Here is a 26,584-nt window from a genome sequence, read left to right on the forward strand (position 1 = left end):
GAATTTCTAAGCCAAAAGAAGATGTATGCTTAACTTTAAAAGTTAAACCATTTAGACCTGGGCTTTTTCTTTTGGATACACTTTGATTACTAATTAATATCTTCACTTAATATAGCTATTTCTTCTTGAGTATTTTTTAGAAATGTGTGTATTTCTAGGAATTTTTCCATTACATTTAATTTATTTAGTTTATAAGTATACACTTGTTGAAAATGTTTCTTTATAATTGGTATTACTGTACTGTCCATAGTTATGTCACTTCTTTCATTTATGTTTCTAATTACTTAAGCCTTCTCTCTTTTATTCTTGGTTAATCTGGCTTAGGTTGGTCGATTTTATTAATCTTTTTGAAGAACCAACTTTGGTTTCATTGATTTTCTTTTTTTAAAATTTATCTTTATTGTTTAAAGTATTATAGCTGCCCCCTTTGTTTGCGTGGTTTTTTTTCCCCCCATTGACTCCCTCCACCCCATACCCACCACTCCCAGGCCTTCACCACTCTTTTGTCTGTGTCCATGGGTAAGGCGTATCCTACCTAATAAAAAGGTAATATGCAAATAACCATCACTCCGCTACGCCCACGATTGGGTGGCGGGAGGCTGGGGGGCAGGACTAGGGGTGGCATATCCAGCTATTGAGAGGCGCGGGGGGCGGGACTCCCCCCCCCCCCCGTGCCTCTCAACAGCCGGATTGGCTGCTGCTGAGGGGGGCTGCCTTGGACACCCTGGACACCCGGCTCCCCTGCCATCAGAGGCGGGGAGCCGGTTGTCAGCGCCGGCTCCAGGCCAAAAGCCTCCGACAGAGGCTTTTGGCCTGGTGCACCGCGTGCACCCGGATCCCCTGCCATGCTCCCCTTAGTCAGCACCTCAAGCCCCAGCAGCAGCGGCAGCGGCTGGGGATGAGCTGGTGATCCCAACAGCCTGGCAGCTCAGTGGCGGCGGCGGAGGCAGCATTGGGCCTGGGGACTGGCGAACAGGCAGAAGATGGCCCTGATCACAGGAGGCTAGGCCTAGAGACCCTACCCGCACGATTTAATTGTGCGCTGGGCCTCTAGTATACATATAAGTTACCTGGTTAATCACTCTCCTCCCACCCCACATCCACGCCTTACCTCTGAAATTCATCAGTCTGTTCCATGCTTCTATGTTTCTGGTTCTATTTTATTTATCACTGTATTTTGTTCACTAGAGTCCACATATGAGTGAGATCATGCAATACTTTCTCTGACTGGCTTATTTCACTTATAATACTCTACAGGTCCATCTATGCTGTTGCAAATGATAAGAGTGCTTGCTTTTTTATAGCTGCATAGTATTCCATTGTGATTTTCTTTTCTATTTTCTATTTTCTACTTAATTAATTTGGCTCTAATCATTATTATTAGCCTTTTTGTGCTTGCTTTAGGTAAAGTTTGCTATTCTCATGTCTTTTTGTTCCTCTCTTTTTCTATTTTATTTTGTGTACTAGTAAATTGAATATTTTCTAATTTAGCTTTTTAATTTTTTTAGTAGTTTTGTCACTATAGGTTTGTATGTGTGTGCGATTGCTCTAGGACAGTGATGGGCAACCTTTTGAGCTTGGTGTGTCAAACTTCGCCAAAAAACTGAGCATAACTCGGGTAGTGTGTCACTTTGAGGAAAAAACATTATTTCGCAAGTGTTTCATCCTCAGCATGGGGCCGCCTCAGCGGCCGCATGTCATCAAAAATGGCTACGCATGTCAGTGCTGACACATGTGTCATAGGTTCGCCATCACTGCTGTAGGATTTCCCATATATGTCCTGACTTAGTTTCATATTTATACTATACTAAAGGCCTGGGGAACGAAATTCGTGTCCCTCAGCCCAGCCTGCACCCTCTTCAATTTGGGACCCCTCGAGGGATGTCCTACTGCCTGTTTACATCCCTTTCACAATCCAGGATTGCTGGCTCCCAACTGCTCACCTGCCTGCCTGCCTGCCTGATTGCCCCTAACCACTTCTGCCTGCCAGCCTGATCACCCCCTAACCACTCCCCTGCCAGCCTGATTGCCCCTAACTGCTGTCATCTGCCGGCCTGATCACCCCTAACTGCCCTCCCCTGCCAACCTGGTCACCCCTAACTGTCCTCCCCTGCTGGGCTGGTGGCCCCCAACTGCCCTCCCCTGATGACCTGGTCACCCCTAACTTCCCTCCCTTGCCAGCCTGATTGCCCCTAACTGCCTTCCAAAGCCAGCCTGGTCACTCCTAACTGCCCTCCCCTGCCGGCCTGGTCGCCCTTAACTGTCCTTCCCTGCAGGCCTGGTCGACCCCAACTGCCCTCCCGTGCTGGTCCAGTCACCCCTAACTGCCCTCCCTTGCCAGCCTGGTTGCCCCTAATTGTCCTTCCCTGCCGGTCATCTTGTGGCAGCCATCTTGTGTCCACATGGGGGTGGCCATCTTTGACCACATGGGGTGGCCATCTTGTGTTGGAATGATGGTCAATTTGCATATTACCTCTTTATTATATAGGATTTCAAAAGGTATTTTTAATGTCTTTTATAATTGCACATTTAACTTTTCCTGTGTTCTTTGCTTATTAATGTGGATTCCTAATTAACATCTGGAGTCACTTGCTTTCTGCCTCAATAATTTCCTTTAGTGTTCTTGCTACCAAGGAAACTCTCAGTTTTTATTTATCTAGGAAAGTTTTTTATTTTACTTTCATTTTTCAACACTAGATTTTCTGGATATAGAATTCTTGGTTGACACTTTTTTTTCTTTGAGCATTTAAAACATATTATCTCACTTTTTTGGTCTGCATTATTTCTACTGAAAAGTCAGCTCTTAAACTTATTTGGTTTTCCTTATAATACCCAGCGATTAGAGTAAATTTTTTTTCATTGAGGTATTAATCTGTTCCAATATTAGAGAAAACTATGGATAGATTGGTTTCCTTGAGAGATGTTTGTTTGTTCCTAGGATGAGGATACAGTTCAATGGCAGGGCTGCTGAAATTTTTAACTTAAGGGAAACTAACCTTAATGAAAGAAATGTTTCCATTGCTTTGTTAGAGGCAGAGATCAATAATAAAACATCACTACTCTTAAACCTCACAACTATTTTATTGATCTTGCTTTATTTAGTCTTGTCATTTTGATTTACCTTTGATTTAAATCATGTACTTCTTTCTGTAGCATTTCTGACACTATCTTGCCTTTTCTGTCCCCTAAAAGAATCTCTGAACAAGACTTTTTGCCTCTAATTTTTGTTTGTGTCTAGTTGTCTTCCACACTGTTGAGTTATCTTACTGCTATTCAAATTTGAAAATATTCCTCCTGCTTATAAATTTTGGATGACTTTCTATTTGCCCATATGATAAAAATTAAGCCCATGTACTATTTAGAAGGCTTTCCAATATCTGATTTCTTTTTTTATCATATCTTGATTCTCTTCTCTTCATACTATCTATGCTGGTCTCTTCATTCCTTGAATGTACCATATTCACACTTAACGCTGAGCTTTTTTCTATTTTTCCACTACATAAAACTTAACCTCACCTCGCCTCTCCTATTTTTTCTTCACTATCTTAGTTCATCTGTCCTGTACCAGCTTCAGCACCACTCTTTCTGAGAAGTATATAATTCTCATCCCAGGTGCTCACATAAAAATAAAATTTTCTCGTAAAAACTCTCATCTGTGTAAGTAGCACACGTTGTTCCTTTGTACACTCTTACTTCCAGCAGCTATCATAGTGCTTACCACAATATTACACCCTTTTAAAATAATACTTGTAAACACTGCAATAAATCTTTGAATATTAAAATCTGAAAAATATTTGCTAACGTCAGAGCAGAAATTGTGACTCATATAAACAGCAACCTGTTTCAAACTAAATTTAGAGTTTGGTTGCTATTTTATGGTTGGCAGCTGAAGCTGACTCTTCTACAGCAATAGTGTATACATACAGCTTCCAATTATTTGGCCTGCCAAGTTCTAGTTTATGTAATTACAGATGAATTTTCAAACATAAAATTTGGATTTGAATTATTTTAAACTTTGTGAAAAGAAAAGAGATATAGTAGATCTATTACATAGTGTTTAAAATGTACTGCAATAACTGCTAGGATTTCCTTTCTGTCCTGTGCTCATAGGCTATCTTCCACCAAGAGATGGAGTTAGTTTCCTATTTTCCTGTATCTGGATTGATCGTACTTTGACCATTAAAATTAGCAGAATTGTGACTGTTCCAATTTTTTGCCTAGCTTGTCTGAGGTCTGGTAGCTTCTACTGTGTGACCGTCTCTACTACTAGAGAAAGAAAAACCCTGGACAAGAAAATCAAGGCTCATAACCAGATTACCTGCCAGTCAAATGAATAAGGTCTTCCTGAAAACCCAGTCCATTCTGTTCCAAGTTGAATGCAGCCTCATGCACTACCCAGACAAATCACATGGAGCAAAAACCTGCTTGAATTCTAGACCCACAGAATTATGAGAAATAATATTTAATAGTTCTAACACTCTAAGTTTGGGGGTAGTTATAGAGATCCAATGCATGCATAATAAGCATTCACTTTACATAAGGCTATGTTGTCTCTGGAATTCATAAATTCTGTTCTTTATTTTTTCCTTGAGATAATAAAAATAGAATTATAAATAAACTAATGTATATTATCTCCTGGAAACAATTAATAATATTGTTATCCTTTTAAACTGTTCTCTGTTTCTCTTTTATTTTCTACCTGGGTTCATGGTGTTCACACAATTTACTTTCCCCTGAAGGATATGCCCTAGTTTCACTTCTTTAATTTTTACAACACTTCCAAATTAATTTAGAGTCTACTCCTCAACAGTTATTTTCTTAATTCACCCCACTAAGTCATTCCCTTCTTCCTCTACCCTTTCTATGTTCAGAGATAGGAATTATCACACTTTTATGTTTTGTTTTATTTCTCTGGCAACTATAGCCCAGAATAAGCAGGTAAGCCTTATATTTTCCAAATTATACATTAAAATCATGTGACTCTTTGAAAATACTTTAAAAAATTCTTTAGTGTTGAAAGTATACCGATTTATCTATTTCCCTGAAAGCCTATAAATGTCTAAATATGCAAAAGCAATTTGCAAACCATATAGTTTCTTCCAATATTGGAAGATTAAACAACTGTAGAAGTATTTAGCATTTCTCTGACTAATATCACTAATCATTTTTCTATTCTGTGGATAGCAACTTTCTTCTTTCAATTTTATTGTAAAAGTTGAATTATATAGATCTATTTGTACATATATATAGGACTTGTATGCATGCATATTAGCATAACCAATGGACACAGACTGGGGTGGTGGGTGCTTGCCCGGGGTGGGAATGGCTGGGCGGGGGGGTCAATCAGGGAAAAAGGAGACATATGTAAAACTTTAGACAATAAATTAAAAAAATGATTAAAAAAAAGAAAAGAGAAATGTCTACATGTTGATATGTTGCTGTATCCTCTAGAATATTTTTGTTGCTTTGTATTTTTTTATTATTGCTTAACTGCTGAAGGAATAGGCTTATTTATAATAGCTTTTGTATTATTTACAGGTAGATGATTAATAAGTCAAGTATGCATTAGTGTCACATGGGATGGTGTATAGAAACATGCTTTTAAACAGTGAAAGAATCGTATTGTATTTATGTAATAGCAAGGTTATTGTTTTTATTGTAGCTGTTTTCATGAGTTCCTAAGTTAAAATGTTGACAAAGCAAAAAGTTGTTACTCACCTGAAGAAAAGCAAAATGTTTTATACACTGTCTTATCTGACACAGCTTAACACTCTTTGAATATTATAATCTATAGTCTCTAAATGAAATGCTGATTTCTACTGACCCAAATAATATATCAGTCAGGAACTTGACAGTCAAGATTGAACTGTTGTAGTCAAGGTTAAGGGAACCCAAAATAGTGAAGCATCCCAGAATGAGAAATATACAAATACTTTACACCAGTTTATCTCACTTTAGCCTGGATGGTAACAGTATAAGCTATATACTAGACGCTGAATGGGTCTAGTATAAGCTGTAGCAATGGGAGAAGAGGCATTCAATGGGCGGTGTGGCCATTGGTGGAGGAGCAGGCCATAACATAGGGATGGCGGTGGAGAAGATATTTCTACCTCTCCCTCTTCTTCCCTTTGATTTCATTCTTGCACCTACCATTTGTCAAAGCCAACCAGACTTAGAAAAGAGTCTGAATTATAAGGTGTCTGAATGATAGAGGAAAACCTCCTGTAGTACAGAGCAGCTCTAAGAGTAAGGAAAGATGGATTTGAAAGATAAAAATCTGTGCTTATCCTTTGTTTAGGTGGAAAAAAAATCAATCAGGTCAATACCCCAGATGTAGTATAAAAATATCATCAGCTTCTATATCTTTTCAGGGGGGATTTCAATTCAATCACTTGTAGTAGATTTCATGTAAGATAGCAGGAGAAAGCAGGGGATACTACATAATTATCACTATAATCTCCACTTCTGTCATTTGTCTTGAATTCTAAGATGATATTCATATAGTCCTTTTATAGGCATTCCATGGTCCTTTATTTTTATCCAGTCTCTTGGTGTACTGGGGAGTTTTACCTGGTATGCTTTAATGGGACGAGAATAACAAGAAGAAGCCCAGAGAATGCCCAAAGTCCTAAGTACAGTACTACTTCCCTCCATTTGTCTCCTTGTCATGAAGATCAATCACATGGGCCAATACTTGGAGAATTTATCTTCTCGATTCTTTTATTGAATTGAAAATCTTTGCTGATTCAGTAACTTGAAAACAGGGGATGCAATGATTTGCCATAGTTATGATACCACATCTGATATCACAGCGCAATTAGTATCACTACCTGAGTAAGTTTATAACCCAAAGTTATTCTCCAAGATCCATTTGATTTTTGCACTGGTCAAACATGCAAATTATGTATCACCCTAGCATCATCCAGGTTTTTTATGACTGCACTACATCTGCAATTTTCTCAAGTATTCATTATTGCTGTTGGTTACTAGTTTGGTGAGGGATTGGAGGCATTTCTACCTGACCATGTTTACAAAATTAGCCTTCAATATTCTCATGAGATTTTTCTCAGCTGATAATTACTAGTATATATCATCATTATACATTTTGAAATGAGAAATAACTGCAGCTTAATTCTATGGTCCCACCAAATGCTATGTTTGATGTATTATGACTCAAATTCATTTTTCACCTGAATTCCATTAACCCCCGTAACTAGAAGAGCATCGTAGCATTTTGTTTCACCAGGAAATAAGAAATAGTGTCAATTCAGAGACAGAAGGTCTGAATATTTATTTTTCTAGAATGAAGAGTCACCATGATATATAGCCATCACTCCGTTTAAGAGTAACTTTAACTAAAAATAAGAATGAAGAGTTTATATTTAGTGTCCACATTACAAGTTCATTCTGAGAGAAAGAGCAAAGAAAATAAACAGCAGAAATGTAAGTCAGTTATATGCAACCAACTCTCCTCTTTAATGTGAGATGAGAAATCTACTAGTTAAACTCATGGCTTAGCTAGACCTTTATACTTCACAGAACCCCTACTCATAAGCCTTAAGTGAGGAAATGATTTTGTCATATTACTAAGAAGTTTTCCAAATATCTGGAAATCTATAAATTTTTTAGAGTTGTGCAGATTGAATAATGTCATTTGATAATAATTCTGATAATTAGAGTAACAATACATATGCAATTGAGATAAAAATACATGGTCTCCCTTGCATAGCAAAAAAATCTCTGCATAACTTAAGTCATTTAATAAAAACAAAAATTTTATAAGGTTGCTTGTGATTTCACGATTATGTTTTAGATATCACTACATAGAATTTACACCATTTTTAGTAAGCTCATATTAATACCATATTAGTTAAAAAAAAATATATATATATATATATATATATATATATATATATATATATATGTATATATATATATACATATATATATACACACAGCCCTAGCCGGTTTGGCTCAGTGGATAGAGCATCTGCCTATAGACCAAAGGGTCCTGGGTTCGATTCTGATCAAGGGCACGTACCTTAATTGCAGGCTCCTCCCTGGCCTGGGCCCTAGTCATGGCTCGTGGATGAAGCAACTAATTAATGTTTCTCTCACATTAATGTTTCTCTTTGTCTCTCCCTCTCTCTTTCACTCTCCTTAAAAATCAATGGAAAAATATCCTGGGGCGAGGATTAACAACAACACCAACAACAAAGATGCAGACACTGCCATCCTTTTTATTTTTAAATAGAACCTAGTTCTGTAATAACTTTATCAAAACCAATCCACTGCTCTAACTCATAGACCATGTCTTTTTTTTTTCTTTCCCCCACAGTATAACTCGGTTATGCTTCTTGTTCCATGTATTTTAACAAACATTCATCAGCACATTTTAAAATTGGTCTAAGCTACTATTCCAGATATTAATAATTCCTTATAATTTATAATGTGAAAATTCACTGATCCCATATAGATAATCTGGCATGCAAACTTTTATAAAATGTGTTTGACTCTAATTTAATATAGACATCTGGATTTATATCTTTTACTAGGGCTGCTGTCTGTGGAGCAATTATGGGAGAAAGAGCCACGAAGTGAAACAGAATATATCTGACATACACGGTGATTCATGACATGACTCAAAAATAGGAAGAAATTTATACATAATTCCTTTCATTCTAAAAATAAATGTTAGCCAATTTTCATTGATGCCATTCTAAGTTCTCTATACGACAACATCATTATCTAAGTTTAGAAGCAATAATCCCACAGGTGAAACAGGAAAAAACAGCAAAATACCTTTGGCTTATTTGGTTGAACTATCCCAGTGAATGTTGGCTCCTTTGAGTCTTATGAAGCATCAGTGTGTTCATTTGAGTTCCATAGACTGAAAAAAATTTAGCTCATGAGGACGTCTGCTGAGCTCCTGAACTAAGCTATCACTTAAGTCAACCTTTCTGGGACACTTCTAATTTCAGTGTTGAGGTCCCTCCTCAAAGCATTTAAAGTTGTTCTTGTCAGTGGAGTGCCCCTGACTTCTCCACCAGAATTGCTCAGTCACAGAAAATCACCTCTTCATACAAAGCTGTGGCTTAAATCCCTTTCATAGACATTGTTATTAAAAAAATCAAGTATCACAGTTAGACAAACTATATATGGATTTATATATGTTCATTCTAAAAGTATCTGTTTAAAATTACATGTGGAATCTACCTTCCTGGTTGACAAGGGAACTTTAAAAACTATTATAATCCCTATTATTCATATTAGTCTAAGCTTGGAAAAAATATCTACTCTTCTTAATGTAAGTCTGTCTGTCATCTCTGCTATCAGAAAGGATGTTCACATTACACCTGCTTTTTTTTTTTTTTTCTTTGCCAGAGAGCAAGAAGGGGAAGCAGAGAGTCAGGCAACTATCTTTGTTTTCAGGCACCTGACTCAGATGCTGCATATCTTGATTTTGCTCAGTTCCATTGGCCTGATTTTAATCACATGGCTACACATAGTTGCAAGTGAAGTTAGAAGTGTTACCACAGTTTGAAGGAAGCAAATGTGACCTGCTAAAATCATAGTGAAGGAAGAAAGGAAAGAAGAGAGATGGGATATTTTCTTAAATATCCAACCAGATGTTGTACTTATGCTGACAATTAGGTTACTGTTAATCTTTAAATTCTATTTGAAAATAAACATATTCACGGCCCTACATGGAATTTTGTTTTACAATTTACTGAAATACAGCAAATCACTATGTGCAACAAAAAAACTGTCATAATTTATAAATAAATAAGTCTTTCAAAGGAGTTTTGAATTAAACCATGAACTACAACTTTAGCTATGTGATAAAAATAAATACATGCCAGTTGGTATACTTTTTAAATATAGTTATTCTTGACCCCCTCCTTTGTGATATATTTGCATGATAGCTAAAGTTATTGAAGAAAGAAAATATTTTGAATACATTTTTCTAATATTTCAATTTAAATTTTACAAAACAAATAGGTTTTAATTCATTTGGAGTACTACCCAGAAGAATATAAAGAATAAAATATAAAAATAATATGTGATAGGATCTATTTTTACCAATAGAAAGACTTACTATCTTAATCCAATATCTAAATGTTATAGAAATACCCTAGTATACATAATGTCTTTAGGATGTAGCTTAAAGTGCCCACTCATCATTTGTGTGAAGATTCTAGGAGACATGACAAATGAACCCAGAAAAAATGCTCCAAACTCATCTTGAGGATGTTATTCCTGAACAAAAGCATTGACCATATTAGACTAGACTGAAAGCATTGTCAGAATAGAGGTAGTTTAAAAGCACGATGACATGAATAAAATGTTTGTAGTTAACTGTCAACACTCTTAGGACTGGCCTTAGAACATGCATGTAGCTAGTCTGCAAGGCACAAAATACCACATTGAAATGGATAATGTACCAAATCTATAGGGACTCACTGGATCATGTGTGTATTTTACATGTGAAATAAATATATGTTTTCCACTTTTCTACACACTTCCCAGAACAATTAGAGCAATTTGGACTTTAAGTTCGAAGAGACCAGAACACAAGGTTGTGAATCAAGAGATAAACTTTCTGGTTCTCTTTCTTTCACTTAGTGATTGTGTAACTTGAAAATCACTTCACCTCTTTGATCTAACAACAGCATTGAGTGCTTGGGACAATACTATCTCCAAGGGCCATACCAGCTCTAATAGCCTGGGATTATGACTGTGTCTCGGTTCTACATTCCAGCCATCCTTTCTTGCCAAAATTCTTTGCTGCCTCCATTTTTTTTTTACTTTCTCTTTTAGAGGGTTTCTTTGAATCTTTTATTTTGTGAACCACAGGAAAAATACACTGTCTCTTTCCACCAATGGATTTTACCACACAAAGGGTACAAGTAATTGTATCTTCTTTGTATAGAAATGTTGAAATTTTCACAGGAATATATTTCATATCACTCTAGAAAGCAGACAGTGGAATGTGACAGACTGATGTATTTTGCTGTATTCTATGCATTGTTTCCATTTTTTTTTTTATCGCCAACAACTTCTTTATAAGCCTAGCTAATCCACATTTTACTGAGCTATTCTTCACTGTGCTGCTTCTTTACATGTTATTTTTGTTATTTTACTATGTTGAGATTGTTCTACATTTTAATAATCTAAGGAAAGAGTGTTCAGAATAATTTGTTGTAAATACTAAAAATATGGTTAATTAATGGATTGTCACATATAGATTGACTTTTTAACTTTGCATCACATCAAGTACCATAGTACTTGTCAGCTTCAGCCTATCTGTGGGGTTGCCTGCCACTTACCTGGAGCTGAATTTTTTTGCATCACTTAACCTAGGAAAGACAGGTCAAGCCATTTTTCCCTCATCAGTTGATAGGTGAATATGTATGAGACCATCTTTTGTTAGTTCTGCACTGTGATCACTCAGTCCATCTTACTGCATTACTTTCCCAGCTTTTCTTCCCACTATCCTATATAATAATCTACACTAATAAAAGAGAAACATTCAAATTACCGTCACTCTGCTATGCTACCAGCCAATCAGAATGAGTATGCAAATTAACCTGAAAACATGGCAGCAGCCCTCCCCACCCCCCACTGCTCCAGGCCTGTGCGGGTTGGAAAAGTCAGATGCCAGCGCCTGAGGCTGGCTGCAGCCAGGGAGACCAAAAAGCCGCCTGCCCTGTGATCCCAGGCCACAGACAGCAGCAGAAGCCTCATGCCTGCCTGCCCCATGTCCTGGGGGAGACAGAGAAACTGGGCCCCAGTGCCTAAGGCTGGGTGCAGCCCAGGAGATGAAGAAGCCACCTGCCCCATGATCCCAGCCCACAACCAGCTGGAGAAGTCACCCACTGCATCCCAGGGAAGATGGAGAAGCCACCCACATGCGGTCCAGGTGCCAACACCTGCGGATGGCTACAGCCTTGTAGACGGAGAAGCTGCCCACCCCGCAGTCCTGGGCACCAGTACCTGTGACTGGCTGTGGCCCAGGAGACGTAGAAGCCGCCCATCCGCAGTTCCGGGTGCCAGCACTTGCGGTTGCAGCCCAGGCGAAGCCACCAGCCCACCATCCCCTGTGGCTGCAGTGGGCCTGGGTGCCTATGGCTGACCAGAGGGAGGGAAGCCTGGATCCCAGGTGCCTGTGGTTGGATGGAGGAGGGAATCCTGGGTCCTGGATGCAGGGCCGAGACAGAGGTGGTTAAGGGCAATCAAGCCAGCAGGGGAGCAGTTAGGGACAATCAGGCTGGCAGGCAAGCATTTAAGAGCCAACAGTTCTGGATTGTGAGAGGGATGTCCAACCTCCGGTTATCCCTTGAGGGGTCCCAGATTTGAGAGGGTGCAGGCCAGGCTGAGGGACACCCTTCTCTCTCTACCCCCATGCACGAATTTCGTGCACTGGGCCACTAGTCCTATATAATAAAAGGCTAATATGCAAATAGATCGAACAGTGGAACAACCAGTTGCTATGATGTGCACTGACCACCAGGGGCATGTGTGGAACATGGTGTGTGTTGGCTGTGGCAGGATGGTGGAGCAGGTGAGCGGGGGCACCAGACCAAGATGGGGCGCCAGTCATTGTCATTGGGGCACGCTTCTGGTGGTTACTGAAAATTCTTTGCTCCCGCATGCCACAGTCCACGTGGTCCTCACACCTGCTGCCAGCACCAGAGTTGCCGCTCACACCCACTGCCAGTGCCAGCCCAGCTCACCCACTGCCAGTACCTGGCACCAATCTCAATCACTTGGCACCAGTAGTGGGTGTGAGTGGCGGCTGCCAGCCCTGATCCCCTCTGAGGGCTTCTCCACCTCCCCCTGCTCCTAAGGGGTAATCAAAATGCCAGCCCCACTTGCATCCACTGCTGGCGCTGGCCCCAATCACTCCACGCCATCAGCCGGTGCGATCGGGGACAGTGCCCTCAGTGTGTGGGAGCGGCGGTGGCAGGAGTGGGGCTGCCAGCAGACAGGGGATGGGGCCGCAGCAGGAGGTGCTGGGCGGTGGCGCAGAGGGTGGGTCGAGACCTGCCCCTGTGCCTACTGCAGCCTCACAGCCCACAGTTCCTTTCAAGGTGCATGAATTCGTACACTGGGCCCTTAGTACTTTGATAATGCTACCTCTAAGGCTGTGAGGTTTGATCTAGCATAATCCTACATAAACAAAAATGTTACATTAATTGAATGTTCTGCTTACACCACTTAAAGCTAATATACTGATGTATATTCCAGAGGGTTTTTTGTTTTTGTTTTCATTTGAAGGTAGATGTAGTGAAATTATCTTGTGTGGGAAGAGGGGTAAGCTCCCTAATAGTTCCTAAAATTAAAATGCACTCATATTTTTTAAATTGTATGTATTATTACATTGGACATTTGTATTACATCATCTCAGATTAGGTTTTATAAGGATTCTATAATCTCACAAGTTTGGAAATTTGGGGGAAGAAACATAAGTTATCTTTCCCAAGTTCAAATTCTAAACTCTTACTTTATTTATTTTTTAAGGTTGCTAATGAGTTAAATTAAAAACAGAAAAATGATGCTATATTTTGTTCTAACCGAATAATTTTCTGTGCTGACTGTCCACATCAAGAAAACATTGGATGTAGCCTCTGAGAAGGCAGGGAACATGCCCATGGAGTTTCTTCTCTTTAGCTGGGGAAACTCCTGGAAAGGTCTAGCAGCTAAGGGCAGTCAGCCTGGAGCACCCTCGGATCTGGAGGAAAAGTGGATAATTACTGACAGAGAAACTAGAGAGTGGATCACAGCATGAGTGACAGTCCACCTTTGCACTGTCTGGACATATTTCTTTATTAACATTTCTAGAGACAGCAACTATAGGATATTAATGGTCCTTTTTTCTTTTTCCTCTGGGTAAAATCTATAAAGTGGGAATTTAGTGGGACACACTGCAGCATCTGTCATTATAGCTGGTACTGTATTGAGGCCACAATTAATTCTAGACTTTTCCTTCCTCTACCTTTACTATCCATTTTAGTTTCCCTTCATTGTCAGCCAGCACTTCTAGGGTCTGGGTGACTTACCTGGTACAATAACCACCGATTCTCATTCCTGAGCCACTATGCCATTCTCAGGCCACGACTGCTTAATTTGTGTACTTTCCATCAAAATCAAGCAAAGCTATATTCAGAGGTGCTCAAGGGATCGTGTAGAAGAAAATTGATTCCTCCTTGTCCCACCCAACTATTATGTAACAGCAACTATACCTCCTCATTATCAGGGGTTTGGTTTTAAAGGGCTCAGAGATAGATTTCAGCAACATTTCTGGTTTAACTCAACTCTTCTCAAACTTGTGATTTCTCCAAAGAGGTGCCTAGTACAGTTAAGGGGAAAATGAGTATATTCATATTTTATTTTTGCTAAATATTAAGCTAGAAATCAATATGAGGTAATACGACTAGCACCAATAACAAAGTTAGTGTTTCAAATAAAGAACCTTACACAGGAACAGGTGATGCTTATTAAAGGAGCAGCCCTAGTGCAAAAAGCATCCAGGCAGCTTTAGAAAAGATACAGGGTGAATGAGTGAGGCAGAGGGAGAGTTTAGGTAGCAGAAGAGCCCTAAGTAAGAAAAAAGACTGACTACTGCATAAAATGGAAATACACATATATCATATATTTTCCCTTTTAATATACTGTTTTAGGCATTTGACGATTTTTTTCCTAAAAAGGCATATTTTGAGTATCAAGCTATGGCTAATCTCCCCATGTGCTGGAACTAAAGCTGTTATCTGGACATTTTGCAGTTTTGTCTTTTGCCTCCTTAGTGCTGTTGCCTAATGTTTAAAATGATCTGAATCTTTGTAAGCAGAGTAGCTCAGCAACAGTTTTGCTGTTCTGTCTAGCTATCTAGCAAGAGTAAGATGTTTTATGGTGGATAATTTCACAAACAGATAATATATTTAGTTCTAAAATCATGGTCAGGATAGGGAAAGAAATCTTGTGTTTTGAAAGAAATAAAAGAAAGTTCTCCGTTACATTATAACATTTCAGCGGGCAGCATGATTCATTTATTTTTTTTCTGGAAGGTGCATAAAAAGTAGCCACGAGGATAATTTACTAGGACAGTGGGGTAGGGGCAAACTACTTCCGCATATAAGTTCTGCTGTATCATGAACACATAGGCCACCTACAGCTGAAATAACATGCTCTGAAAACCAAAGTGTGGTACAGGAAATAGTGGATGTCAGGGCTTGGGTAAAGAGGGTTTAGAGTTCTTGTTTAGTGTAAATTATTCATGTAATAAAGGCATTGGGGCTTTTATTTTTTGTTATTAATACTCATCCAAGGGTATTTTTTCTACTGCTTTTTAAAAAGAGTGGGAGGGGGAGAGGGAAGGGAAGAAATAAAGAGATATCGATATGAGAGAGACCCATCTATTGGTTGCCTCCTGCACATGTCCCAACCCGGCTGGAGATCTAACCTGCAACCCCGCATATGTCCTTGACCTGAATCTGCCCTTGACCTGAATCAAAGCCCTGACCCTTCAGTGCACAAGCCAGTACTCTAACCACTGAGCTACCACCTGCAGCAAGGCCTTGTGGCTTTCAAATGGAGCACCCAAATTCTATACATGCAAATAGCTTTAGATTGTAGGATATTTACAATTACTGTGCACTGCAGAGAAGGCAAAATCATTGTCTAGCTGAGTAGATATATCCAACAACATGTAGCAATATTATAAAGTCAAACAAATAGAAAGATAAAGGGACTGTTATGAAGTTCATGGCATCTTTACATTGGTTATAATCCATAATAACTATGTATGATGTCAGGGGTGTGCTAAACTTATCTAGGGCCTCACTTTGTAAGATATATGTCTAACCACTATGCTGAAAATAACATAATATTGAATGCTAACTGTGATTAATTTTTTTAAAATTAAAAAGTAAATAATATGCAGAAAATCAAAAGGTAGGTTAAATTTTAAAATGATCAGGAAAAGGACGTTTTAATTATTTAAATATATTTTTATTGATTTCAGAAATAAAGAGAGAAGGAAAGATAGAAATATCAATGATGAGAAAGTCATTGATCAACTGCCTCCTGCATGTCCCACACTGGGGATCAAGCCCGCAACTGGAGCATGTGCCCTGACCGGGAATTGAACCCTGACATCCTGATTCATAGGTCAATGCTCAACCACTGAGCAACACTGGCCACGTCATTTTACTTTTTAGTAAAAAGGAAACATTTTTTTCAATAGAAACTTTACTATATCCATAGCCAATAAAATCTCAGAGCTTTTTGTAGTCATGTAAGTAGAGACTGGTAAATATTTAATATTACACCATTTGCATAATTCCTACAAGGTTTTGAGACCAGCACCTACATTGAGTTCTTTCTCTATATCTAGGTGAGAGCCTCATATTGCTGGGCATGCAGTGCTACAACTTTCATCCTTTTTTTTTTTTAATGTAGTTTCCTTCCATTCAGTTTATTCAATAGTTTTTTAATGATGCTCTTTCCTAGATAGATGATTAATTTTTAAAATCTATTTGGATTTTGCTCACTTCATCCATTACTTGCAGTTTTCACCCATGCCATTCAAGTTGTGTGTGTTTTTTCCTTATTTTCTGCTTTGTGGGCTGAAAACTTATTCTTCTCCAAAATAATCATATCCTTTTTCAGAGAAACAATTTTAGACATTTTCTGCAGAGCCATCTGCTGCATTTTGGTGATCGCATGTCTGCAGATGACATCTTTGCCATACATGATCTACTCTAATGCAGATACATTTCTGCTTGTTGAATAGCAAACAGGCCATGGCGAGGGTGTCAAAGAAGAGCTTCTTCCTCCCAGTAGTGACATCCCTCCTTTTGTGCTCAAACTAGAGTGATTGACAGAAGGATTAGATCTTATGGAGGAAGCAAAAGCTCAACTGCCCCTGCAACCACCAGGGAGCTGTGCAGACAGCAGCAGCCAGGATAGGCAGTGATTTAGGCCACCGCCACTTGTTTCTAACTCTCCCTCTGAGGGCACACACTAGAGAGTTTTCAGCCTACAGGTCCTAATTGACTTTTGGCTCTGGTAATGCAGAGCTAGCTAATTGGTGACCTTTGACAAATGATCAAAGGCCATTGCACTGGGTGTCCAGCAAATAGGAAGTGAGTAAGCTTCTCATGGAGGAAGGTCAAGGAAGGTTTTTGTTTTGTTTTGCAACAAAACCCATTATACATGCTTGTATAGGGGAATGATGTAACTGATGGGGAAAATAATGATTCATTAGAGAAAGGAGACACTTCCAAGAGCAAAATCTCTGAGTACATCAGAGAGTTGGCATCGAAGTCGGGATTAGAGGGGATGTATTTGGGAATGTGCAAGGCCAGAGGATCCATTTAAAAGGCATTGGCAGAGCAGGGACTATGGGTCCAATGTAGCTTTGTTTTTCCTCTTGAATCTTTGTTTTTTTGTTGTTGATTCTCCTTAAGTGTTGGACCGTTCTTGAATTTGTGTTCAAATGATAAAGAGACGATTACTAATTGCTACAGGTAGTTTAAGGCAATTTCATTGGAAAGGATGGCTGCCTGCTGGCTCCAGGGATAAGTGTGTGGAGTGTCTAAACTGGATGTTTCACTGACTGGGGTGCTAGCATAGAGATAGCTGGCCAGCCTGTTCTCATTCTAGGCAACTTGCAGAGCATATTGTTCAGTATCTTTAGGAATGATGTGCTCAGTCTTATTTTGGGGGGAGGTTGGGGGGAGGGGAATCTGCTGCTTCTCCAAGATAGATGAAGTAGGGAGAAGAATTCTGACACCCTAACCTTCTGTCAACCAATTCCTCTCAGTCCAACACTGTTGTGTGATAAAACCATTTCACCTCATTTTCAGAATTGAGACTTACCCACCAAGCCTTTATCTTGAAACTTGTTTCTCCATTGTCAACATTTAGCTTGCTAAACTTGCTTTACATTGTTTTGAATGTAAAGATTGGTTATAAGTTTGCATAGAGATTTCCTTAAAGAAGTCTACTGACTGACCATTTTCTCTTTTAAAATCTTATAATAGCTTTCCAGCTTTTCTTTTTTTAACCCTTCCTCCTAAATCTATTTTAAAAGTGGGCTCTATTTTTGTGTGTTTTGTTTCATGACTCATTTTAGATTCATTTTCATTCATTTTTTGTTGTTTTATATGATTCTTAATTTTCTACTTCATATATTAAAAAAGTTCTTTTAAAGGTTCTTATTGATTTTTGCCTAGAAAATGGGATATAATATGACAATATATTTAATATTTTCATGAATTTTTGCAATTAAAATAATATTTCTGGATTTTGACAAAGAACTTATCTACTTATATGCATAGACCATGGACACGGACAATAGGATGGTGAAGACCTTGGAGATAGGGGCTTGGCAAAATGGGTAAAAGGGGAGGATGGGAGATACCTCTAATACTGTCAACAATAAAAAATAATAGAATAAATTATATATATATGTACAGTATATAAATATATATATTTAAAATCTTGGTTGAGTTTTTGCTTATTTTCTCTTATGTATAAAATAATTACTAAGAACCTTTTTCCAAATGAAGCGATTCTTTTCTTTCATTCCCAAAAATTCAAAATATGGCAACTATCCCTAGAGTCAGTAGAAGTTTTGCTTGTGTAAACTGCCAAATCAGGTCCCGTGGGTGGAATTTGACAGCTGTATAATGCCATACTGCAAATTTCTCGACAGCTCAGCAGAGAAAGAAATTACATTTGAAGATTTGAAAGTTCAGGAAAAATTTAGTTGAGTAAAAGAAAATTTCACAAAATGGAATATACACAGGATTTTGAAACCTTTTGTTTTATCCTTCTAAAAGTACCAATGACCATAAATAGTTAAGACCTTAATTTTATATTGCAAGGCATATAGTGTTTTGTTTCCTTGTCTGTCTAATCTTCCAGTTTAGAGACTGAAATAACTCATAGTTTTGGTAACAACTTTTAAAATCCTTGGTGCTTAGAAATTGATTTCCTAAGAGAATTCCTTTCATTTTGCATGTTCACATAGAATATCATGTATTGAAAAGAACATGAAGATAAAGTGTATCTTTCAATGTTGGAATGAAAACTGCCATGGGTGTTCCTGCTAGAATGAACTCTTACAAATAAAATACTCAATTCTTTTATTTTGTTAGTGCTAAAATAAATTATATTGTTCATTTAATAATTATTAAGTGTAAGCTATTTGCCATAAGAGTTAAGGTTCTACTCTAGGATTTTAGTCTGTTATGAAAAATACAGACAATATATTTTTGAAATAATGTGTAATAGGTGTTACATAGAGATAGTTTATCAGGTTCTTAAAAATCAGATACACCTTGATTAAAATGACAACAGTGCCACTTATAAACATAATCATTTTATCTACTTAATAATACTATCTATAAAATTTTAAAAGATAATGATTTTTTGTGCTTAAAAAATACAAAGTAGCAAATAAATTATATCTATTATTTTAGTATTCAAATCAGCTATAATTGTCCAGAGCTATGAATAATGTGCTATGGGAATGCAGAGAAGGTACCCTTATGATTATCTGGGAAAGCTTTAAAAATTTGGTTTTATTTCCCTAGAATTTAAAAGACTTCCAAAATATTTCTAAGTATTCAAGGGTATATATTTTCCAAAAGTATAGGTAGTCTGGGAAAGTGGATCTTAAGAAACTATTTTTGTGCAATTTGACTAGGTCAAAGGATACCCAGCAATAAAATAGAAAAATTAGTCAGGATTCAAATCCATGAAATAATTTGTACTAAATAATCACAAATACAGAAAACTTAAGATCCTCTAATCAGAGCTACATTAATTTTGAAGAACTATTGAAAATGCTTGAACAACTCTGCAATATTGCTAGATCTCTTGTTTAAAAAATATTAGTTAAAAGGGAGTTTCAGGTTGAAAGGAACAAAAATAAAAAAGAACTGTAGATCCTGCAGAAAAACAACTGAAATTTGTTACTCAAATTTAAAAGAGAAAGAAGACACTCTTACATCTACACCTGGGTGAGATAACCAATTGAAAAAAAAGAAGGCTTAGGTAATTGATTTATTTGATTTAGAAGGAAGTGATAATAGATATAATTCATTTACTACTTTCTATTTGTTAAGCACGAAAGCATTATCTTTTAAAATTTTATAGATAGTATTACTCATCAATTTCTTGTGATAGTATGAAATTTGAATTTTAATCATTATTGATACTATAAAAAACAATATGAATGCAAATGTTTTTAAGGAGGCAAACAGTATTCAAAAGTAATCAATCATTGACAGATCAATAAACTTATACATAATCTGAAACTAGCAACTACTAAAAAGTTATTTATGAAAACAATTGTGCAGGAAAACATTTTTATTATACTAACTTAAATTAATTAGATTTGAAAAAATATAAAAAATCACTTTGGTTACCATTTGGTGGTAACAAAAGACATTCTTTAGGATATCAATAACTTCTAATGAGTAGTATCAGTTCAAGGGACATTAATGCAGTTTTCTTTTTTTTAGTTCTTTTTTTCTTTTTCTTTTGTTCTTTATTGATTAAGGTATTACATATGTCTCCTTATCTCCCTGTTGCCCCCAACCCCTACTCATGACCTCACTCCCCCTATTGTCTGTGCCCATTGGTTAGGCTTATATGCATGCATACAAGTCCTTTGATTAATCTCTCCCCTTTACCCCCACCCGCCCCTACCTTCCCTCTGAGGTTTGATGGTCTGATTGATGCTTCTCTGTCTCTGGATCTGTTTTTGTTCATCAGTTTATGCTGTTCATTATATTCCACAAATGAGTGAAATCATGTGATATTTATCTTTCTCTGAATGGCTTATTTCGCTTAGCATAATACTCTCCAGTTCCATCCATGCTGTTACAAATGGTAAGAATTCCTTCTTTTTTATAGCAGTGTAGAATTCCATTGTGTTGATGTACCACAGTTTTCTAATCCACTCATCTGCTGATGGGCACTTAGGCTGTTTCCAAATCTTAGCTATGATAAATTGTGCTGCTATGAACAAAGGGGTGCATATATCCTTTATGATTGGTGCCTTCACTCCTTAGTACAACCCCAAATCAGTAGTGAATTATAAGCTGTTTCATAGATGCAAGATACCATTTGTTATGCTTTAATTCAAATTGAATCCATTCAATTTGAATTAAAGCATAACAAATGGTATCTTGCATCTATGAAGACTATAAACCTCTAAATTTTGAGGTTTATAGTCTTTATAAACCTCTAAATCTTACATCTATGAAGACTATAAACCTCTAAAATTGACTATAAACCTCTAAATTTTCTGTTTTTCTTGAAAATTTCTGAAGCTGTCAAACTGACCTGTTCAATTGATGGTGAATTGTACAGAGTCATGGACGTAGAGATTTAATACTTTAATAATTGTATTCAAAGGATTTTTATTATGTAGTTTCAGCCAAAGGCATGGTTATCCATACACTCTGGAATAACTGTCATTTCCAGCTGCCCTAGGAACAAGTTACCCTGCTTACATATCTTATTGGCAGAGGTAGGGATGCTAAACCTGTCACACCTCCCCAACCCAGCGGGTACTCAGCATTGACACTGAACAAAACTTGACATGTCCCAGAAAACACCAGGTGCCACACAGACCCTATTAACAAAAAAAAAGACAGTTGCCCTAATCGGTTTGGCTCAGTGGATAGAGCATCGGCCTGCAGACTGAAGGGGCCCAGGTTCGATTCCAGTTAAGGGCATGTACCTTGGTTGCGGGCACATCCCCAGTAGTGGGTGTGCAGGAGGCAGCTGATCGATGTTTCTCTCTCCTTGATGTTTCTGATTCTCTATTCCTCTCTCTTCCTCTATGTAAAAAAAAATCAATAAAATATATTTTAAAGAAAGACAGTAGAAGCATATAGAATTTATAAAGGCAGAATAGATATCTGATAAGATATGCATTGTTTTCTTTCAGCTGAAATTTTTCTTGAAGAAAATAAGTGGAACAGGCTGTCAGATCTCAGAGGAGAGGAGGATGGAGAGGATTGGAAGAGATCAGCCAAAGAATATATATGCATGTATGCATACATAACCCATGGACACAGATAATAATGCGGTGAAGGCCTAAGGGGGGTTTGGAGGTGGGATTGAGGGAGGCAAAGGGGAATGAAAATGGGAGTTCTAGAAACATAGTTGACAATCTCATTCAGTCTGCCCTCTTATCTATCTCAGACTTTAGTACAGGATTATATAAATGATCAGTCCATTCATTTAAATCAAGTTTAACCAAGGCATCCCCTAAATTAAGCTCCAGGTTTCCACAGATCAGCTGATATTAACTCTAAGCTTACAGACAAAAAAAGACACACTATATATGGATTCTTTTCATGCAACAAGAAAGGCAGAAATAAGAATTATAAAAGGAATACAAGATTAAAAAGACAAAATCAGCCCTAACCGGTTTGCCTCAGTGGATAGAGCATCGGCCTGCAGACTGAAAGGTCCCAGGTTCTATTCTGGTAAAAGGCATGTACCTTGGTTGCGGGCTCATCCCCAGTAGGAGGTGTGCAGGAGGCAGCTGATCAATGTTTCTCTCTCATCGATGTTTCTAACTGTCTATCCCTCTCCCTTCCTCTCTGTAAAAAAAAAAAAAAAAAAAAAAAAAAAAAAAAAAAAAAAGTCAATAAAATATATTTAAAATAAATAAATAAATAAATAAATAAATAAATAAATAAAAGACAAAATCAAATCTTTGAATGTCTGGTAGAATTCACTAGTGAAGCTATCTGGTCCTGAACTTTTACTTTTTGGGAGGTTTTAGATGGTTGTTTTAATTTTCTCACTGTGGGTTGGTCTATTTACATTTTTCAATTCTTCATAATTCAGTCTAGAGAAGTTATATATTTCTAGGAACTTATCCATTTTTTCTAGGTTATTGAATTTGGTGGCATATAGTCTTTCATAGTATTCTAGTATGTTCCTTTGTATTTTTGTGATGTCTGTAGTAACTTCTCCTCTTACCTTTAGCATCAGCATGGATGGACCTGAAGATTATTTTGCTAAGTGAAATAAACCAGTTAGAGAAAGACAAACACCATATGATCTCACTTACATGTTGAATGAACAAAATAAAGTGACAAACAAAATCGAAACAGAGACATGGATACATGGAACAAACTGACAGCTGTCAGAGGGGAGGGGATGAGAGGGATGGATGAAGGTGAAGGTGAAGGAATTAAGCAAAAAATATATACATGACACATAGACACAGACAACAGTGTAGTGATAACCAGAGGGAAATGTGGGTGAGAGTAGGTGGAGGTGGCCAAAGGGGGGATAAATGGGTATGGAGAAAAACTTTGCTTTGGCAATGGGCACATGATGCAGTGTGCTGGTGATATGTTGAGCTGTGCATTTGAAACCTCTATGGTTTTGCAAACCAATGTCATTCCAATAAATTCAATAAAAAATACAAATAAAGACAAAATCACCAGCGGTTTAGAAGGCGTGAATTTTGAACATTTAGGAGGGTGGAAAACAAGCTGTCAGCTAGTGGAGGAGTCAATCTGAGCATTCATTCCATCCTTCATTAGGCTGACCGAGGTATGAAAAAGAATCAATTTAAGCTGCTTACAAATTCTGCAAATAGCAGTGCTATTCAGAGATGTCTTTGCACATATACACCAGGTACTTTGCGGAAAATTCTTAGTTAGGCCAGATCAACACCATTTTCCTTATCAGAATTTCTCAATCACATCAGGGAGTTGGTGGGATGTGAAAGATGGAGGTTATCTTTTACATCTTGAGATGCACAAGTTTAGATGGAGCCCAGTATGTTCAAATATGGCTCCTCGTTAGACATTAAATATTCAAGATCTGACTTATACATGGTTCTGAAAGTTAAGCTTTACCTTTGTTGTAATAACTATGATAAATCTTAGAACATGAGGTTAGTATAAAAAGTTCTGCAAATTGCTAATTAAATTTGTGAGGATTTTTAATATTTAGCATGAGTTTGCATAGTGAATTCCTGCCATACAGTAATTTAAATAAAATAACAATGCCATGAAAACTAAGAGAACTATTCAATTTCTTAAACTATATATCATATGTAAGAATGATAGTTTCTTCTTTTTTGCAATAGCTTCTTTTATTTTTATTTTTAAACTAGGGACCCAGTGCACAAATTCATGCACCTTGAAAGGAACTGTGGGCTGCGAGGCTGCAGTGGGCACAGGGGCTGGTCTTGGCCCATCCTCTGCACCTCACCCGACCCCTCCCACCATGGCCCCCATCCCCCTGTCTGCCAGCAGCCCCGCTCTTGCCACTGCTGTTCCCGTGCGCTGATGGCACTGGCTCCACTCTAGCCCTGCTTGCACCCGCCAGTGCGAAGAGATTGGGGCCGGCACCAGCAGTGGGTGTGAGCTGCAATTGCTGCCCTGATAGCCCTTCAGGAACAGGGGGAGGTGAAGAAGCCCTCAGTGGTAATCAGGGACTGCAGCCGCCGCTCTCATCCGCTGAAGGCACAGAGCGATTGGGACTGGCACGGGTGCCAGCAGCAGGTACAAGTGGAGCTGTTGCCAGCAGCGGGTGTGAGAGGTGGCTGCCGGCCCCGATCACCTCTCAGGAGCAGGGGGAGGTGGAGAAGCCCTGAGGGGTAATCGGGGCCGGCAGCTGCTGCTCGCACCCACTGATGGTGCTAAGCGATCAGGGCTGGCTCCAGGCACCAGCAGTGGGTGCAAGCAGGACCAGCGCAGCAGCAGGTGTGAGCGCCAGGCAGGATCACAGTGCACAGGAGCAAAGATTTCAGTAAAACCATTATAGGCTCATCCCAATGACAGCGACAGGCACCCCACCTTGGTCTGGCACCCCCGCTCACCTGCTTCACCATCCTGCCATGGACAACGGACAACGCCACCCCTGGTGGTCAGCACACTTCATAGCAACTGGTTGTTCGGTTGTTCCACAGTTCAGTCTATTTGCATATTAGGGTTTTATACATATAGATTTATTTTTATTTATTTATTTAAATGTATATTGTTGAAAGTATTACAGATGTCCTCATTCCCCGCCCCCCCCATTGATCTCCTCCTTTTCACTCTACCCTCTCCCCAGGCCTTCACTACACTGTGCTCTTGAGTCCATAGATTTTCAACATATGCATATAAATTCTTTGTTTAATCCCTTCCTGCCCTCCCCTTCACTCTGAGAATTGTCAGTCTATAATAGTTTCTTTAAAAAAATAATATTACAATCTGATTATTAATTTGGTTGATTTTATTCTCATTGTCTTTATGGTTCACACTTCCCTGAGATCACAAAAGTTATTTTCTTAATAAAGTTTTCCTTTCCACTTTCTGCTTGATACATATAAACAGTGGCTCAGGACTTAATTAATCAAAATAGATGACTTGGAAAACATTAGCAGAAGATTTGCAGTTTAGATGGTCTAAATGTTGATCCTGGGGAATTAACTTTTTCTCATGTGGAAGAAAATAAAATGGACAGGTTCACTGTGATGACTTACCAATTAAAGGTAATAACAGCCCCAACCATTGTGGCTTAGTAGGCTGGGCATCCTCCTGTCCACCCAAGTTTGCTGGTTCAATTCCCCACCAGGGCACATACCAGGAATGCTGGCTCAATTCCCTGAGAGGGGGTGTGCAGAGGACAGCCTGATCAGTGTTTTGCTCTCACTCAATGTTTCTCTCTGTCTCCCCCTTCCCTTCCTCCCTCTCTCTTTAAAAATCAATAAAAATAGTCTAAGAGTGTAATAGAACATTACAAATAAAACAATTTGCTATAAACACAACTTTAGTGAAACAACTATTGTAGGGATGGAGGCAGGGGAGAAAACCTTTACCAAATGATCGCTTGTTCTGGGCCATGTAACATAGCACGTACTTAAATTATTTCAAACTTACTTTTTTTAACTACCAGGCATAGATTCTAGGGTTTCAAATCTCTGTTGATTTTAGGTTTGAATTAAAATGCACATTACTAGGATGATACATACCCAATCCAAATAAGGATACTTTGACATGTTTTTGAAAGTCTGTTGAGAAAAAGCCTTCCACACTCGCACAACACATAGACACAGCGTCCCCATTTGTGAGTTCATTTTTAAAACAGAAACTTCCAGAGACTAAAAGTAACATGGTCATAGCCAGTGCAGAAAAACTATAGTGAGTTCTGAGAGTGACGTTTTGGTCACAATTTAGTTCTATTTTTAAAATAACAGACAAAACAAATACATTTTCATAAAAAGGCTTCACAGGTATTATTTATGGACGAATACAAAACAGCAATGTGTAGTTTTAAGACATTGGATGTGTGTATTCCCTCTTGCTGTGTCAACAAAAGAAAGAAAGAAGACACACATACAGCTTAAAACAGCACTCGTTTATTGTGTCGCTGTCTGCATGGGACAGGAGCCCAGGCCTGGCATGGCTGGCTCTTCTACCAGGGCTGCAGTCCAGGTGTTGGCCTTGCAGCCTGTCAGACTGAGGGCTTCATTTTCTTGCTGGCTATCAGTTGGAGGCCAATTCCTTACGGTGATTGTCTCTGAACATCGCTCTCGGTGCTT

The sequence above is a fragment of the Cnephaeus nilssonii genome (genome assembly GCF_951640355.1).
Source record: "Cnephaeus nilssonii genome assembly, chromosome: 3".
NCBI classification, from domain to species: domain Eukaryota; kingdom Metazoa; phylum Chordata; class Mammalia; order Chiroptera; family Vespertilionidae; genus Cnephaeus; species Cnephaeus nilssonii.